The 6,000-nt window shown below is 44.2% G+C and overlaps 1 long non-coding RNA gene across 1 annotated transcript in view; it reads right to left on the bottom strand.

The window, feature by feature from the left end:
• Nucleotides 1–504: 504 nt before the first annotated feature.
• LOC130291428 (uncharacterized) overlaps nucleotides 505–6,000 on the bottom strand; it is a 73,420-nt gene continuing 67,924 nt past the window's right edge. The window contains exon 4 of the long non-coding RNA XR_008847932.1: nucleotides 505–601. This is a non-coding gene — a long non-coding RNA (uncharacterized LOC130291428). The remainder of the gene's footprint in view (nucleotides 602–6,000) is intronic.

Here is a 6,000-nt window from a genome sequence, read left to right as displayed (position 1 = left end):
CTGACATACAGGTCTCTGTACATCAATCAAGAAAGGGATTGGGAGGGGAGGGTAAATGAGAAGGAAAGGCAGAGTTTGGCACTTAAGCAGCATATCCCCGCCTCTTTGACGCTTGGCTGAAAAAAAGAAAGGAGGTCTTGTAAGTTAGTGGGAACGCATTTAAATGTAAGTATGTACTCCTGTATGGTTAGACAATTTAATTAATGCAGAACTAATTACATATTGTATGTCTTTTGATGTCTGTGTGGACAATTTTAATCTGCATTTCTGTTCTATTGACACAGGGAAAGGAGCACCATGACTGGTACAGCATATTGGAGAATGACATGGTGGTAATTGTAAAGTTTTATGTTTTGCAGATTTGAAATGAAGTACACATGTGAATAGAGACAAAGAGGGGAATTTATCATTCCGTCTATTAGACAGCTTCCACTACTAAGCCTAATAATTCAATTATAAAAAACACGACACAATGAAAAACAAATGTTTATTTAAAAAAATGCTCCCTGACAGCCTTTTTTAACCCTTTTATTGCAATTAACAAAACGCTGGTCATCGTTGCAATCCACCGAATCAGACATAGTCCTCCGCAATCACATATCTGAAGTGAGAAGAAAAGAAAAAAATCACAAAAAAAAAGTTTATTACATTTTTGGCGCTCTCCCCTGGGGAGTGCGCCCATACTGCAGTGTGTTCCTAAACAGAGAGCCTCCAATTGTTGACGTCTGCCTACTGTATTTTGTATATACAGTCATCTATAGATGGTTGTATATACAGGATAGCGCACAAAGACTTAACCCAGAACTGCTCAGCAGCAACGTGGGTTAACTCTTTCCTTGCTGGGCTCCTGTATAGTATACAAGGGAACATTATGCACCCCTGTATACTATACACCCAGCGGAGGTAAGTAGTGATGCTCTGCACCCTATATATATGTGTATATATATATATATATATATATATATATATGCTAAACATCACTCCTCACCTTCTTACACTTCGTGGGCTGGGCGCTTTGCATCCGACCCATGGCGTGGGATCCTGAAGGCAGTGAAAAAATGGCCACAGGGTACAAAAATGACTGTTTCCACACACCAGCAAAAAAAAAAAAAAAAAACTGCCAAAACGCAGGAAAAAGCTGTGACAGTTTTTCTTTTGTTTTTGCTGGTGGACAAAAAAACTCAATGGAATCCAAGCCTCAAATCAATAGAACAAAATCCCTGTGTCCACTTCTCCTGTGAGGTGCAGCTCAGGTGTATAAATAGAACTGTGTGGAGATTTAGAACTTTGCACAAAATTTATCATAAATGCCTCAGAAAGTCCCCCTCTTCTAATAATAGATCCCACGCTAGATCAAAATTAAATCCTCGAAAAACAAACACAAAGCATGACTACAGATCAAGAATCACTTTATTAATACAAAGCAGATTAAAATTTACATATACTAAGCACCAGACAATCAAAGACAATTAAAATACTGGTCAACATGATAGGAGACTGCACAAGAAATGGCGCTGCACATAAATACATTCAGCCATACAGGCAGATCAGTAAATTAAATTAAAGAGTAATACCTTATCACTCAAGAGAGTGAAAGGAAATGGATGATAACATATCAACCTAAAGTGACAAAGCAATAAATTACCCAGTGGTGATCAGAGTCAGATGTAGCGTGCCAAGGCCCGACGTTTCACCACCTTGTGGCTTCTTCTTTCATCATGCCTCAGACAAACCTCGGTCATACCTTAGACAAACCTCCGTCACACCTCAGACAAACCTCCCTCAGCACTCAGCCAAATCTCCATCATGCCTCAGCCAAACCTCCATCATGTCTCAGACATCAGCCGGACAGCAGTTAAAGTTTTCCAGCCTCCCTACGCTAACTGCATAGCGGAGGCTAGAAGAGCATGCATTCTGAGCGGTATGGACAACTGCGCATGTGCAGGGCTACGCTAGTGCTACACTCCTATCGCTGCCTACTTTAGCCCTACGCTGTCAGCAGAGTGCTGCGCATGCGCTCCCAGTGCTGAGGGAGGTTTGTCTGAGGTGTGACGGAGGTTTGTCTAAGGTATGACCGAGGTTTGTCTGAGGCATGATGAAAGGTTTGGCTGAGGTAGGTTTGTCTGAGGTGTGACGGAGGTTTGTCTGACGCCTGATGATGTCCTAATATGGACACCGTATGATTGATTACGTCTGTAGCCTGCTGCTCCGTGCATCTGCTTTATTTGTCCTGTACTGTATATTATATATGAAATGAAATAAAGGAACCATACGTTGCATGATTGGTCCCTGATTCTCTTCATTACCACATGATCCTTATTATGTCTTTTGGAATTTTTTTTTACTCTGATGGCATGCTGAAGGTGTTTCATCCATAATACTTCCCTATTTCTAACCCATATTACAGATGTATACCCATAGGCTGATTTAAAACAGACCTAGATCAAGTGCTGGAAGACAGATGAGAAGATACCATTCGTTGGGAGGCCAGCTGAACAGATGAAGAAACTTGCAGTCCACATAGCTCTGAGGCTTTACTATAACCAAGTTGATGGAAGAACCAATAGGTAAAAGTTTAGGTACGGCTTAAAGGGGTGGCGTCACAAACCGAAGATACAATGCTACATGAAGTGATGGAGTGCACATGCATGACCACCGCAAGCCATTCTGATAGGATCTTGGAGAACCCCATTCTCAAGACAGTGGAAGTTCCCAGTGATTTAAAAACCCTTTAATTGTACACTGATCAACTGTCCTATGGGTAGGGGATAAGTGTTAAAGTTGACACAACCCCTTTAAGTTTTGAAAAACAGCATTAGGTATATTTTGTTCAATGTTGACTGTGGAAAGTACACTCCCAGTGTTCAGTATTCAGTACATTTCTGTAATGGTGACCTTCATGTTATATACTAGTTTACTTACTGTAAGTTTACAACACTGAGTACATATTTTACTTTTTTATTGTTAATATTAACTCTTCAAAGCCCAGAGTCTGCACACACCATTTGATTGCTGTTAGGATGTAAAAGCAAATGGTTCCTTTCCTAGAGCTGATGGTGATCGCAGAACTTATACAATCCCCTATTTATTTATCAGTCAACTGTTGAGTAGGCGGTGTGCCCTGGTACACCTCCTTGTTTGTCCTAATTTCTTAGCTCACCTTCAGAGCTGTACATAAGTTAAGAAGGAGCTAGAAGGGTTGGTAAGGAGGCACGCTTGGCACCACTTGGCCGTGGCACTCTAGCAGCTTGGCACCACCTCCTTGACACTTGGCAAAGAAATAAAAAGGCAATTTTATATGTTTGGCAACTACCATCAGCTCCAGGAAAGGTACGGTTTGCATTTATATACAGCCAAACAAAGGTGCCTGCAGCTCTTAGCAGCAAATACAGCTGACAGATTCCCTTTAATGTTGTTTAATTCCATTTTTCCATGTGGTATATGGTTTATAACAAATTATGGTGTATAACAAATTATACAACTTAAAAGTAATGTGTTTTCTGCTATGGATTTCAGGATAACAAAAAAATTGGTAGCAACAAAGAAACAAATAAAAAATATGCCTTCTTTTCTTTAAAAGCTTGAATCAGAAGTTGTTACGCCGAGCGCTCCGGGTCCCTGCTCCTCCCCGGAGCGCTCGCGGCATTCCTCTCTCTGCAGGGCCCCGGTCAGACCCGCTGACCGGGAGCGCTGCACTGACACTGCCGGCGGGGATGCGATTCGCCCGCTCGCGAATCGCATCACAAGTCACTCACCTGTTCCGGTCCCCGGCTGTCACGTCCTGGCACGCGCGGCTCCGCTCCTTAGGGCGCGCGCGAGCCAGCTCTCTAAGATTTAAAGGGCCAGTGCACCAATGATTGGTGCCTGGCCCAATCAGTCTAATTAGCTTCCACCTGTGCACCTGTCTATATAACCTCACTTCCCCTTCCCTTCCTTGTCGGATCTTGTTGCCCTTGTGCCTAGTGAAAGCGTTTACAGTGTTTGCCTTACCAGTGTTCCTGACCTCTTGCTATCTCCATTGACTACGAACCTTGCCGCCTGCCCCGACCTTCTGCTACGTCTGACCTCGCCTCTGTCTAGTCCTTCTGTCCCACGCCTTCTCAGCAGTCAGCGAGGTTGAGCCGTTGCCGGTGGATACGACCTGGTTGCTACCGCCGCAGCAAGACAATCCCGCTTTGCGGCGGGCTCTGGTGAATACCAGTAGCAACCTAGAACCGGACCACCGACACGGTCCAATCCCTCGCTGACACAGAGGATCCACATCCAGCCTGCCGAATCCTAACAGAAGTGCTAAATGAAGCATATCAATATGTACCATTGAATCTTATACTGACTGATGATGGCAGAACCTCATCTCCACAAGATCAGACTTGTCACTTTCATCTAGTCACCATCTCTGTTGGAAGCAACAGAATATTTTAGGAAGTCATTTCTAAAGGCAAAAGAGTTAAAGAGTACCTGTCATATCCAACAACAAAAACATTTTTATTTGTTATATGTTAAATGTCTTGATCATGTACAAATAATTGTCATTTGTCTATATTTCTTTCACAAACATCTTTTACCTGTTGCTCACTTGGTTTGTCATTCTGCATGACTCCTCTTTCTCCCCGAGTCTGCTGTACTGTGCCAGGTCTCTTCATCCAATAACTGCAGGCTGCTCAGCAACCCCCTACTCTGTTTTCATGCTGCAGTCTGATAGAACAGGAGTGAGCACAATGGAGTGCTTATCCCGTCCTCTGTTACTGGACTTTGTCCCAGCCTGTGCATAAGCTTGGGGAATGGGGACCCCTAGTACTGTTTTTATAAGCCACAATATTTATAGAAAGAAAATAAAATTTTCTCGAAGTATATGAGAAAGTGTAATGTTTTGCCAACATGTACAACATATAAAAAGTTTTTGAATCTGACAGTGCCCATTTAAAGTGTCCCTGTCACTTAGAAAAACTTTTGATGGATAGACATGTCAACAATTTTGATCACTCAGGGTCTGAGTGTTCACACCGATCTCTAGCTCCACTCCCCTGCTGAATCAAGGGGAGGATAGGAGTTGTAGTACAGGCTAGCTGGTAATAGTAGCCCATTGGAGTTGTCACATGGCAGGGGAGTGAACCTGATAACCTGATGATTGACTTTGAGTTTTGCAATCCTTTTGTCAAGTGGGTTATACTCGAGAGACTAAGTACAGGAATAAGAAAACCAGACACTTCTGTAATATGGAAACAATATAAAATTTTACTAAATGTTCTGTGCAAACCCAGACAAAATATAGTCTCATTAGCACAAAATACGTTTAGGTATCAGTTTAGGCAGATAAGTGAAGAGTTGGCCACTCTGCCTTTAAAGGGGTACTCCGCCCCTGCCATCTTATTCCCTATCCAAAGGATAGGGGATAAGATGTCAGATCGCCGCGGTCCCGCTGCTGGGGACCCCGGGGATCGCCGCTGCGGCACCCCGCCATTATTACTGCACAGAGCGAGTTCGCTCTGTGCCTAATGACGGGCGATACAGGGGCCGGAGCAGCGTGACGTCATGGCACCGCCCCTCATGACATCACGGCCCATCCCCTTAATGCACTATGGCAGGGGGCTTGACGACCGCCACGCTCCCTCCCATAGACTTGTATTGACGGGGCAGGCCGTGACGTCACGAGGGGTAGAGCCGTGACGTAACGATGCTCCGGCCCCTGTATCCCCCGTCATTACGTGCAGAGCGATCTCGCTCTGCGCAGTAATGATAGCGGGGTGCTGCAGCAGCGGTCCCCGGGGTCCCCAGCAGCGGGACCGCGGCGATCTGACATCTTATCCCCTATCCTTTGGATAGGGGATAAGATGTCTAGGGGTGGAGTACCCCTTTAAGGGTTGCTTTAACAGTAGATATTGCAACAAATCTCCAATGTAGAGAAGCAAAGACACGGCATCTCAGGTCTGCTGGATCCAAGTAGATGACTTCTTTATTTCAGATTCATAAAAATGAGTATAAACAGGCAGTGGGGGTATA

The sequence above is a fragment of the Hyla sarda genome, chromosome 9 (assembly GCF_029499605.1).
Source record: "Hyla sarda isolate aHylSar1 chromosome 9, aHylSar1.hap1, whole genome shotgun sequence".
Taxonomy (NCBI): domain Eukaryota; kingdom Metazoa; phylum Chordata; class Amphibia; order Anura; family Hylidae; genus Hyla; species Hyla sarda.
The sequence above is the reverse complement of the archived record's forward strand: the minus strand, read 5'-3'. Positions and strand labels throughout refer to the sequence as shown.